General features: G+C 43.0%; 2 pseudogenes; one reads left to right on the forward strand and one right to left on the reverse strand.

Annotated features, from left to right (window-relative positions):
* Positions 1-961: 961 nt before the first annotated feature.
* Positions 962-2,251, forward strand: LOC123067067 (MADS-box transcription factor 47-like; annotated as a pseudogene).
* Positions 2,252-12,682: 10,431 nt separating this feature from the next.
* Positions 12,683-12,765, reverse strand: LOC123073049 (uncharacterized; annotated as a pseudogene).
* Between the last annotated feature and the right edge of the window lie 1,337 nt (positions 12,766-14,102).

The following is a 14,102-nucleotide window of genomic DNA, read 5'->3' on the forward strand; positions in this document are numbered from 1 at the left end:
CGTCCCCTCCCCTCAAAACAACAAAAAAAAACTTGGCTCGTACGTCCAATTGATTAAAAAAATGTTCATTGGACGCACCATCTCAAAATTTGGCTCGTACGTCCAACTCATACAGAAAAGTTTGTTTGCATGAAATTAGGAGCGGGAGGTGTAGCCCGGTCTCATCCGGCGTTCCTCGGGGCTTGAGGAGTCTTAGACCCATTCATTGCTGAAGTTTTGGCTCTTCGATAAGGGGCGGTGTTTTGCCCACACAGCTTTTGTGGATACTCACATGTGATAAGAGAGATGGACTGATCGGAGTTAGTCTACCTTTGGAACTCGAACAACAATTCTCGCTCAATTGCACAGCTAGCACCGCGGCCTCCTTTTTTCTCAACTCACGCAAACTGAGCGTTGGCGGCCAGCGGCACCCATGGCTCTGGTGTGCTCATCGCTCTTTTGCGTTGGTCTGCTCACGAGCACCGCTGCTCTTTCGCGGGACAGGAGCTCCGAGGACGACGACGCGTCTGTCATTTCCTCTTACCATTAATTCCTCCGGCCAGAACCATTGTGCGGTATGCATCTTACGGTTGATTTGGTCATCAGCTCGTATTTACTTTACTTGCCCAAGCTTTTGACTCTCGATTTCTTCCTCCCCCAAAAGTATTAGGTGACTTGGGTTATAAGCGAACAGAACCGAACCAAACCGATTTGTTGGTGGACCGAACTGTCGGGCTTGGAGGACGCGGTATGTTGCATGGTTTACTGTGATTTGTTGTCGTGCAAGGTCGTTGGTGGGTGCGAAGGAATAGTTTCTAAATAATAGGGTGTACGTAGTTATCCTTTGACACGTGAGTTTAATGTATACAGCTCAGCGCATACCCAATCGTATCTCATTGCCAATCACCAGTTTTAATGTACGTAGCCCAGCGAAGAAGGGATTCCTCTCCGGACGCTTTGCTAGCCACCGAACAAGCGAGCAATGGCGGCGCCCAACCGGAGAGGTGGCAGCGGCCGGAAGAAGATCGTCATCCGCCGGATCGAGCAGGAGGATGCCCGGTTCGTTTGCTACTCCAAGCGCCGCCAGGGGTTCTTCAGCAAGGCCACGGATCTGGCGGTCCTGACCGGCGCCCAGGTGGCCGCCCTCGCCTTCTCTCCCCGCGGCAGGGCCTTCTCCTTCGGCCACCCCTCCGTCGACTCCGTCGTGGAACGCTTCCTGGCGGGGGAGGCTGCGGGGGCTGGCGCGAGGGAGGAGGGCGCTGCCGACGACCGCTTGCTCGCGGGGGAGGGCGCTGCCGGCGAAGACGAGAAGCTCAAGAAGCTGCGGCAGGAGTTCGACGAGCTGCGCACGGAGCTGGCCGAGTTGAAGAAGCGGACCAAGCGCACGGACAAGGCCATGGCGAAAGAGCGCTCTGCGGGGGACCAGATAGCGGCTTGGTTCGACCCCAAGGCGCTCGACATGGGAGACGAGGACATGGCGGCCTTCTTCGCCGCGCTGATGCAGATGAAGGACGCGTCTCCGATCGCGCCAACCAGGTTCTGCTCGAGGCGATGCACGCCCACATGAGCCGCATGGCGGAGGTGGCCCCGCCGCCGCCGCCCCGGATCTTCGGTGGCAGCACCTTCGAGTACGGTAGCAGCAGTGGCACCGCCAACGACGGGATGGAGTTGCAGTTTCTGGCGCCTCCGCCACAGGAGCAGGGGTTCGAGGCCGCGATGGATATGCAGCAGATGGTGATGGCGCCGCTGCCTCCGTCTCAGGTGGTCGCCGCCCGGATGGATGTGCAGGAGATGCCTCCGCCGCCGGGGTTGGCCGCCGGGATAGATACGGAGCAGATGCAGATGACGATGCCTAAGCCGCCGGGGTTCGACGCAGGGCTAGACAAGGAGATAGATCAATGGCTTGATGTGATGCTGCCGCGTCCGGAGTTCACTGCCGGAATGGAGACGGTGCAGCAGGGGCTCCATCAACCCAACGCCGGCTTCCCGTACTGAGAGCCCGAGTCCAGTGCATATGGACACTAGTTTCGTATGCCTAGTTTACATATGCATCTTCTACTTAAGTCTTCGCGTTAATCTATTTTTTTTTGATTTGAAATGAAGTCGTCGCGTCAATCTTTGGTACATGCTCTGCATCTACCCTGGATCTGGACGAAATTAAATATTTCGTCAATATTTTTATTTGGCCATTTCCTTTCCTTATCATGCATTAATGGGTTGTAATCTGTATTGCACCGATATGAATGAAATACAAAGGTCGATCTGTGCTGGATACATCTATCTATTAATTACTGTGTATACTATTACTAAAATAAGGGACAAACGAGCCATCACATGCACTCACATAATCTACAATTTTGACACCGTTTAACAGAATTTTTAATGGCTGAGATTTAAAAGATTCAAAAATTACATACGACTATATTTGGTACAAACAAGTCACGTCAGAGGAGGTACATCCATATGACATATGTATATGCAAATAAAAACTATACATGCAAAAACCGCATGGGGCATGTGGTTAGCAAATTCAAAATCCGTAATACAATACATGTGCAATTTTTTTTTAAAAAAGATACCAACATGCAACATGAACTACACCCGGACTCTCGCCTGTAGCATGGCAGCCAATAAAACACACTCATCTTGGCATCGGGCCATGAACCAAGACGCCCAAACGTCCAAGAAAGCTAAAGTGCAGCACGCCTAAAAAATTATACAGGCCAGCGATACTTGCACGTATGAAAGTCAACTAGAAGTACTATATACTTCAATAGACATGTCTCGTCTATTAGGCAAAAATATTTTGCCCGATAGATTAGGATCATGAGTATGAGAAACAAAAAAGGCTGTGAACATACAAATAAATGGAGATATTTGAAATACAAATAAAAGTACGGGCCTTCAAAAAAAAAGATAGACTGAGGTGTCAGCATGCAATGATTACAAACTACGCACCGTTAAATGTTTATAAATAAAAACACAAGTACTGATGCATAAATCTAAATATCAACAGGAATATATGTCACTAATTCTTAATAAGATATAATCAAAATCGACGTATCTTAAAAATACATGATCTCTTGATTCTAATATAAAGGTTGAGATTAAAAGATAAACAAAAGTATTCATGACTTTAATCAGTGAGCAACGGTCACACACAAAAAGGATCGCATACATAGGCATCGAGAAATTAGCCATTTGGGTTTGCATCTATGTGGCACATATAGACAAGGAAAGGCCTACCCGTAAAAAAGGGAAATACTTTTGCTTAGGCATATATGTTCTCCCTCGGTTGTTTTTACTCCATTTATTCCGAAGCCAAATTTTGTAAAGCTTGAATATATTTATAGGAAAAATATCAAGATCTACAATACCAAATAAATATAATATGACAAATTTATTCCACAATGGATCTAATTATGTCAATTTTGTATTTATTTTTTCGTATAAAAGTTAGTCAAACATTGAAGAGTTTGACTTGAGACAAGCTCATATTCAGAGTAAAAAGAAACTGAGGGAGTACATAATTTTGCATGAGGTCTATAGAAACTCCGCAAGGCCAGCAGTAATAGGAAGGCAACATTACCCAAGGAAAAAATGCTATAGAAAAAACATTTGCAAACTACATAGTGAAACAGCCACAAAAATCAACAAAAATGTCAGAGGGACAGATGCAAAGATCGCCAACCAATCGTAAACACCAAAATCCAAGAAATTTGTCAGTTTGTGATAATAATTATATATGCAGTTTTATCATGTCGGTCGAGAATACGAGTTTTTTAATCTTTTGTAAAATACATCCAAGATAAATCTTTTATGATGTGGATAAATAAAATGATTCATTCATATATATAAAATTTGATATATTGATTTTTTAATAATTCTGATTGTGTTTTATCAAGCTGCACATTCTGGCTACAATATTTCTCCTGTAGTTTTTGTTGCATATTATTGACTAATGCAGAAAAATTAAATAGGATAACATTCTCTAGACAAACTACTGCCAGAGAAAACAATGACATTCGCACCACAGAGAATAACAAGTTATGACGAGGGTGAGTGAGAGAACATTTCACAAATCTCGGCAACACTCAATGATAGTTACATTGATTTACATTGGAAAGCGAGATAGAATTGGAGTATTACGAGAAGACATCGAGCATATGGATCAGGTATGATATGGTATTCATACAAATATGGGCAAATAAAAAAATCAAGTATAAGAAATAAATATTTACATTTTCTCTAAAATTCCAAAAAATCTTAGCAACTTTTAGGACGGGACAACGAATACGCACTTGCTGGGATTGAGCTTCATGCACATTTTTGTAGGTTACGAAGGTTTCGGCCACACCTTCCAAGTATGTAGATTTATCCCGTGTCTTGACTACCAAGTCATCGACATAGGCCTCCACATTACGCCTGATCTGAGGGCTAAGACAATTCTCATGGTGCTTTCGTACAAGTAGCCCATGTTTTTCAATCTGAAAGGCATGCATACGTAGCAGAAAGTCATTACTCCCAATGGGATAAGCAAATGAAACATATTTAATTTCATATTTATGACAATCAACTCATTCAACAATTTACTCATAAGATATAAGTGAAGCGCACGAGTAAATGACAAACTAGTCCAAAAAGATATAAGTGTAGAACAAAGAGTAGCTAAATAATTATGTAACTATATGAAGACTCTCTCTCATTTAAGAATTTCAGATCTTGGTATTGTATTCAAACAGCAAGCAAAACAAAATAAAATGACAATGCAAGGATAACACAACTCATGTGAAGAAGCAAAAAACTTAGGCTCAACGGATACTAACCGATAGTTGTTGAAGAAGAAAGGTGGGATGCCTACCGGGGCATCCCCAAGCTTAGATGCTCGAGACTTCTTGAAATATTATCTTGGGGTGCCTTGGGCATCCCCAAGCTTGCACTTTTGTGTCTCCTTAATTCCTCTCATATCATGGTTTCTCTTTTTATCAAAAGCTTCATCCACACCAAACTCAACAAGAACTCGTGAGATAGGTTAGTATAAACCAATGCAAAACCTTATCATTTTCTACTGTAACAAATCACTAAAATTGTTATTCAACATTGCATACTAAATGCCTCTGCATATTCAATACTCCTATCCTCAAATATAATCATTAAACAAGGAAACATATGCAAACAATGCAACTATAAAAGCAATCTGTCAAAACAGTATAGTCTGTAAAGAATGCAAGATTCATCATACTTCCCGAACTCCAAAATTATGAAAGAAAATTCTCACTGTAATAAATTTATCAGATCTCAATATTCAAAAAGTTTCAACATTATATCATTCTCTGACTTTTCTAGGGAATTTTTGCAACAGCGGTAAACTTCCTGTTTTCAAACAGCAACATGTATACTAGCAAAATAAGCATGGTAAAGGCCATCCTTGACATTTTTATTGAAACTAAAGATGCAAAACATTATTCTAAATAATATCAAGCATATACTAACAAAATAAAATGACGCTCCAAGCAAAACACATATCATGTGGTGAATAAAAATATAGCTCCAAGTAAAGTTACCGATGAACGAAGATGAAAGAGGGGATGCCTTCCGGGGCATCCCCAAGCTTAGGCTTTTGGTTGTCCTTGAATATTGCCTCGGGGTGCCTTGGGCATCCCCAAGCTTAGGCTCTTGCCACTCCTTATTCCATAGTCCATCGAATCCTTACCCAAAACTTGAAAACTTCACAACACAAAACTTAACAGAAAACTCGTAAGCTCCGTTAGTATAAGAAAATAAAACCACCACTTAGGTACTGTAATGAACTCATTCTAAATTCATATTGGTGTAATATCTACTTTATTCCAACTTCTCTATGGTTCATACCACTTAATACTAGCCATAGATGCATCAAAATAAGCAAACAACACATAGAAAACAGAATCTGTCAAAAACAGAACAGTCTGTAGTAATCTGTATCAAAATCGCCAGAAACGCCACTCCGAGCAGTATTCTAGAATTTCTGAGACTACCGGATTACTCTCCTTCCCCACCTGACCCTCCCCCACCCCACCCCCACCCCACCCCACCTACCCCTCCCCCCTCGTCCTCACTGGGCTCTCCGGCGACGCCTCCCGCCTTGGCTGCAGGGCAGGTTTCGCCGGCGACACCGCGCCCCTCGCGCCCTACGGTCCTCGGAGCGACTCAGGGCCTGACCGAGTTCCTTCACCCCGGGCGGTAGGTACGATTTTCTGCGGCAGGGGTGGGGATTGGGGCTGCACTGGAGGAGGCGGAGGGCGGGGGACGGGGAGCGGCGGCGGTCGGTGGCCGACAGGATGAGTGCAGCGGGAGACCGAGATGTGGCGCAGATGCGGAGATCCAAGCCCTGGTGTTCGCGAGGAACCAAGCAGAGAGAAATCTGTGCGATGCCAAAAGGACTCTGGCTCTACATGCAATGTCGAGGACCGATGCAAACGAGCAAGAGAGGATTTTCGCCATGGCGCCAGTGTTGACGGTGGATCTGATTTTGCTGTGGGCGGAGAGGGAAGCATGCTCAACATCGAGAGTACAGAGGGCGAAGTGGAGATTGTTCAGAAGGGATTGAGTGGGGATCGGACTGGGGAAATTGGGATTCAAGTCCTGGATCCCTACCGTGAGGAGAATCTAAGGAGTTCATTGCCATTGCTGGTGCTTCGCAAGCACGGGGGCTTCAAATTCGAGCTGGGCACGGGGAAGAACTTGGTCAGGAGGGATCTGCGCCCAGGTGACTTACAGGCGGGCCCCGCTATCTGTGAGTGGGAGGAGGTGGATGCCACCTACTTTGGACAGCTGTGGGGGGAGCATATATCAACACCCTCCCCTCCACAAACCGTGCGGCGCGGCGACCATAAGAAGATGGCGAGCCCTAGAGCAGGGGGAGCCGCAGTCTGGATACGTAGGGATCTGTGGGAGGAGAAGAAATTCTGGCCTGAGGATTGTTTTCCAGCGGCTGATAGAGATTTGAGATACAGAGATCCGATCGTTTTCAGCTGCTCCGCCTCAGATTCCAGAGGGTTGAGTTTTTCTAGAGATTTGCGGGAGAAGAAGGAGATGGCAGCTGAGTCGTCTCTTTCATATCAATACAAATATAGTATATACTAGTCATCTACCCGTGCAGCTGCACAACCTAGATTCTATAGGGATACATAGTTATGAAGTAAATTTATTTATGTGTGGTGCAAGTGTTTAAATTTCAGATATCATATGAATGGACAAATGCTAAGTTATTCAAACAATCATAAATAATAAACACATGTATTTTAACCTTCATTATAGGGAAGAGTACATATGTGTTCCCATCCACATTGTGCAAACTACCATTGTTTATGTGAATGAAGCCGTCATGTCCTAGTCCCGAGATAAACCTCCTTACAAAGTTTATGCCACTTACTAATGGATGGAGAGATTATTAATTAATTCAAGCTATATGGCAAGATACACATCTTCCCGTCTTATTTGATATGCATTGTAGCAAATATACATACACCTACCACTCAATAAAATTTGAAATGTGAGAGGTATAAGTTCCATGGTTTTTTTTTCAAACATGGTGTATATGTCAAATATTTGCATATACAAAATTATTAGAAGAGTTGGAGTTGGGAGCATACGTGTTCCATTTAGTGTTGGATTTCATTATTTGTGTTATACAAATATCTATGCAAAATCCTTCATGTTTTTCCGTGAATCAAAATATTTCCTTTCTTAGGGAATCATAATCTTACCTATTAATTCATTCTTATTCACAAATATCGTCCTTTCGACCATACAAATGTTAGGTCCAACATCACATCCGACAACACAAGAACATTATTACCTACGAAACAGCCAGTAAACCATGCCAATGGAACGCCAGATATTTAACGCCCCCTGTCTCGCTAAGTTAGGTCCTGCCAGTGATTCAATACATACAAAGCCTGTTTCACATAAATTATGAACTTGTGAAAGCATGGTATAAGCATAAATATATGTTCCGGCCGGACCAGCTACACATGCCACTTAATTAGACGCCCACCCACTATATACCGAATGCTTGATTAACATTGCAATTAGCACCCTTATGTTTTTGTTTTCTCACGAATAGCACCATAAATTTTGCAACTAACACCCTAAAGCTTTTGTTTCCTTACAAAGAAGGACAAAATTTTGACAAGTCGAGGGAAATTTCACCAGAAATTTCGGTAGCATAACGCCATGATTTTGCACAGTTAACTTCACTTGTGAGGTCTCCTCAAAAAATAAACTTCCCTTGTGATACGCAATGTACCAACATGTCTGACTCTATTGTTTATGTTAATAATGAATCACACGGTCTCTAGCTCACACAGATCCCCCAACAATAATCCTGCAACTTGAACATGCTGACTTTGGCGTCATTAGCCAAGAGTTTTACAAATTGAACATGCTGACGCGAAGATGAAGTCAGAACTTGCATATACTTCTCCTCCTGTACAGTCTACATTGAGCCAAGCTTCGCATCACCCTCAACGCCTTGCTGAATATGTTGCAGCACCAAAAGTTCTGCAATTAACACCCTAATGCTTTTGTTCTCTTACAAACAACACCAAACATTTTGCAATTAACACCCTAATATAAAGCTATTGTTTCCTTACGACAAGTTGGGGGGACTTGTACTAGAAATTTCGGCAACATAATGCCATGAATTTTGGAGCCACCCTTTGCACAATTAACTTCATTTGTGATAATTATGTTCATCATGGGACTGGATTGGCACTTTGTTAGTAGTCCATTCGATTTTGAATCTGTGCTAGGTGTCACATAAATCCAGTCTAAAGAGCTAGCCATATGTATTCAGATGATGTTTTGTCTAGCTAGAATGGTGACTGAATTGGCACGCATTGGTGCTAGTCTTCGTTCAATCGTCATTGTGACTAGTTCAACCTATTCATAGGATAGTTGCTGAACTTGCATATAGATCGTCAGTGTGAATGATCTGATGGGTGTGGCAAGCTATCACAAGTTCACAGGCAGTTTTGATTTCTAAAACAAAGCAATCAGTTTCCAACCAACCCTCTACAGAATTTCGTATAGTGGCGCGTGGTCTAATTAAGTGCGGTCAATTTCTCTCCTGTGTGCTTTAATACTAGTACATACAATGCATCATGCTGCTACGGTAGCACTGCAGAGGCGCTACTAATGCTACAATGTCTATAGGCATGGCCACTACAGTGGGGCTACAGTGCAGGTATTTCATTTGTTCTTTCACAGGAGACATGCTAGAGTAGTAAAGTATATGCCATGTTTTTGCTACTGTCTTCAGAACAATATATTTTTGCTACGGATTACTAGGTGATACCAACAAACGGGTTCAAACTCATAACAAAGTGAAAAAGTTATACTGCAAAATCGGGGGAACTCGCAAAAAGAATCTGGCAGTGATTTCTAAAACGACATTGCAAATTGTTAAAATAACATGGTATTGATCACTAAATAACCAAGTAGTTGAATCAAATAATTTGACAGTTATCCACAAAACAAGGTAATTACTTTCTTTTAATAATTATTTTATCAATTGATTTGTGGTTGTAGATACTGACAGATGGCCCTCGTTACCTCTGAAGTTTGAGCTACAAATAGTTCAATCACTGTTTATACCTATAAAGTTAGGACATGTGGCAACTGGGAAACATCTTTTACCAGTGCAAAGAAGCATTGAACAAATTCTGATACATATATTATTTTTACACTAACCTTTGCTCCATCCATATCTTGCCTAGCGTCTTGTTGTCCAGCGGCTTTGTGTTGGCATCTCTTCCATCAGAAGGTTCACAAGAAAACTCATTAGATCGAGTGGTGCCATGCCAAGATTTCCTTAAGGAAGTTTAGATCGAGAAAAGATGCGCTCTTACAGTCAAAGTGCTAGGCAGCAGCCACAACAAGCATGGTCGAGGCATCCAAGACACGGCGTGGCCACTCGGCGAGACAAGATGTTGGTGCCGCTCGATCTAAAACTCATGTGACGAGACAAGGCAAGGCAAGATCTTGGTGGCCACAGGAAGTGCCTCGCCGACGGAGCATCTCTTGACATTGTGTGAGGAAGGAGATAGGAGGTGGTAGCGACAAGGGAGGGGCGACTTGTGGGGCGCGGGCAACATATCAGAAAGGGTTGTCGATTTATATTTATAGAGAAGATCTTGCACCGGTTGGCTAACAATGAGCGCGGAGAGACATTGGATCAGAGGGCGATCCGCGTGAAGATCACGTCAGCCAATGGATGGGAACGGGGAGGAGGAGGCGGATCGACAACAACAATTGAAGGAGGATGCATTGGTTTTGGGAGCGCCTGGTTTTGCGGAGGAATAAGTGCGAGATAATTAATGTAGGATTTGTTATGTTTCCTAACAAACACGATAAGTACTAGTACTGGAGTTATTAGCTAGCTAGGAAATACGTAGATAAGATGGAAACTACCTGGCGTTATTTGAGGGAGGGACGGATCCGATCTTTCTTTTGCAACAGCTTCCCGACACTGAAAAAAAAGAACAGATCGGTCATGCCTGGACTAATTAGATTAGAGAAGAGAACAAAAGGATCACTTTTTGTATATTTCAACGCTGTGCTCCAAATTAGAATACCTAATGCCCACTCAACTTGATTGAACTGAACCATCAAATCAAGGTAGTAATTCTCAGATGATTAATATAGGGAGAACACATAATCTTGGCAAGTCCAAGCTGATGCAATGTGCAAGGCGTCAATGAAAACAGTTTCGACAACGGTATCAGATCCCAAAGATAGTAACTTCTTCTTCATTTCTTTCGTATTATATGAAACAAAAAGTCATCAGGAAGGAAGACTAGACACTAGAACGCTAGTATAATGCGGCTTCCAACATCCAAATAAATCATACAAACATCAAGTAAAAGGTGCCTCCAGTTTTTAGTGGTAAATTGAAAACACAGTTGCTTTTCCAAAATCATCACACTTGCCGGTATAGTGATGTATATATACTCAAAGTACATACATACAAACATACTAGATAGATAGATAGATACATAGATATATTTTTCATGCACCAGTTCCAGTTTTAATGTACTCAATTGAATGAATGAACGAGCTGACATTCATTCTTTTCATGGAGAATTAACCATTTGAGCCAACAGAAAAAGCACACATTCATTCAACCAATCCAATCAAATATGTTGTCTGCTACTTGTTGACATTGACCAAAGATACCAAGTTTCTGCGGCACAATACAAACTCCCTAGACCATTCCACCAACAGTCACCCAACGGAAAAGTAAAAATAAACACAAAAATGCCTATATCTTGTCTTCGAGATTCGCCAGGGCCTTCTTGCCGTTTAGCATGTATATTCCCCCGAGAGGATCTTGGTCCATTCAGTGCCCACACCACACAGACGTTTGAACCATAAGATTGGGATCTCTTGGTTCATCCAGTGGCTTCAGGGTTCATCTTGCCTCTTGATACATCGAGACAGCCATTCGGCCGACACCCAGAGAACGGAAAAATTAACATGGCTTTTTTCCTTTTTCTTCACCTTCTCAAGTCCTGCGCAGCAAAATGCAATGCATAGATTCAGAAACCAGAGCAATGGGTGACCAACTATTGACTGATACTACTAGGTCTTGGCAACAGAAATTTAAGACATAAAAGTCTAGCATGCATGAAAGTAATTTTGTCATCAGAAACTTCACAGGAGGATTAATTCCTAGAACGGGAAGACTACGTATATTATATTGGGTCTGGCTGCTCCTGGGCAGGGAAGACCTCAAATCTTGGGTCTATCTATCTACTCCTAGTCAAATATATATGCAATCAATACAGACTATGCAATTAGTCCATGAAAACACATCGCATCACCGACACTAGTGCAGCAGCGACCATTTGGTGAACAACAAGAGTGTGATACTATTGTCGACAAACAGTAGTAACTAGGCTAAAACTAGCAACTAGTCCACTGAACAGCGAGTCGATTGTACAAATATCCTGAAATAGTACAGCGTTATCAAGAAACAACTAGCATCAAAGTAAAATTTTCCTATACATGAATATATGGTCACTTGTTAACACCATTAGGAGATCACTGGCCATGTAGCAAATAGTATCTAAACCACAACCTGTGCATTGTGCATTACAAATTCAATCAAGACGACGGGTTCACTTCTTAACACCTCACTGGTTAGTTGTGACATGGAGAGAAGCTCTCACCACGGGTTCTCGGATAGCCTAATAACAATTAGGAGGTTCTCGCCGCAGCTGCCGTGGTGCCGGTTGACGATGAGTGGGGTCAGCCAGCCATAGCGGCCCACTCAGACGCCATGATGATGACGTGGGGCTGGCCGTCGATGATGTCGACACAGCTAGCAAGGTCATTCCACAGGTGGTACACCGAACTCCCCCTGAAATGGAGTGCGAGCCAGCCATCCTCGATGTGCTTGCTTGCATGAACTGAATCCACCAAATACAACGATGGGGAGGTCTCCGTGACTGCAGTTGTGGCGCAAAGAATCATGGTTATATTCAGGAGGTCAAAGAAGCAGGGTGATACTACATTCTCTGGTCGAAAACATAAACACGAGGAGGATCTCGAAAGCGCAACAAGTCAAGAAGCACAAAGAAACCAGAACCAGATCAAAACATATGGAAGAGATGAAGGTATAGAGTCTCAAATATGTTCAACTCCTTTTCCCAAAATGCAAAGGCTCAGATTTTACACCACAGTTTTTTCAGTCATGAATTTTCAGAAGCAGAACTAGCATGTTTGTAGTCACAACCATGGTCAAACCAGAACACACAAATCTAAAGGAAGTCCATTGAATCCCGCGGCCATGCATCGTTCAATCCCATCACTACAGATGGATGTTTATCCTAATTTCGAATGATATTTGTATGCACCTCCTAGTCCCAGGGTAACCATAAGACCGATTAAGATTTGCTGGGGATGAATTGGGGGTACCTGTGCTTGAGTGATCTTTGTGTTGGTGAAGAGAAGAGGCCCTTCTTCTCATCCTCCGATGAACCCATCAGCTCATATAGATCGCCATCTTCTTTGATTATTCTGCTTATTCCTCTTAGAGATGGATGGACGGATACTCTGCAGGACACCATCCATGCTTATTTGGACAACTTGGCTGGGTTGATCTTCGATCACTGCAGTAAACAGTTTTATTGCCAAGAAAACAGGGTCAAGTGGCTGCATACAGAGAAAGTATCCTAAAGCATCTCTACACAAGACTTAACGGTTCAAGCAACAAATAGGACAGCACATAGAAATGGTGGATTTCGCATAAAAGATAGCTCTCTCTAAATACTTGAACCATGTGCAAAGAAGCTAACCTACGCAGTTGTAGCCGAGGCCAGACATCACTACTTCCATGGTTGCGGCTTGGCGAGCAAAATCACAAAAACCACCGGTCCCATCCATCATCTTGGATATGATAGGTCCCACACAGGTTGGCCTAGTGCCAGGCAAAGTTGCTCATCGATCCCTGCTACAGTTTTTTTCAAACAAACAGAGGGTCATCAATTGGCTGCAATAAGGGAATGTAGAGGAGGAGAACAATGTAGTATCTATGCTACAACAGCTCATCTACACACACCTTAACAATAAGCAGCAAAAAGGCAAGATATAAAATGGTGGTTCAGTATAACACCTTCATGTATTTACAAGTTAATAATTGAGAGAATGAAGGACCATCAGTACATAACATAGGAGGTTCCGAGTGCACTGACTGAGTGAGTGAATTATTAACAAAAAGAAAGAGATGTGCAGGTTGCTCTCTTCAGAACTGCACATTGTATTTACAAGTTAGTAATTGAGGGAATGGACGATGTTTCGAGTGCACTGAGCGAGCGAGTGAATTGTTAACCGAAAAGTTTAAACCAACGAGGAACATTGGAGACTATGTCGATTAACAGTAGCAACTAGGCTAAAGCTAGAAACTAGTCCACAGTGAACAGGAGCACGGTGCGAGTGTCTAGAAACTATGCTAGTCACAGAGCAGCAATAACTTGAAAAAAAAACATCTTCGTGGGAGGGCAGAGCAGAGCACTGGCGGAGCTACCTGTTACAAAAATATGCCATGGCCCGCCCAGCCCATAGAGTATACGGCGGAG

This window comes from Triticum aestivum, chromosome 3B, assembly GCF_018294505.1.
Source record: "Triticum aestivum cultivar Chinese Spring chromosome 3B, IWGSC CS RefSeq v2.1, whole genome shotgun sequence".
NCBI lineage: Eukaryota > Viridiplantae > Streptophyta > Magnoliopsida > Poales > Poaceae > Triticum > Triticum aestivum.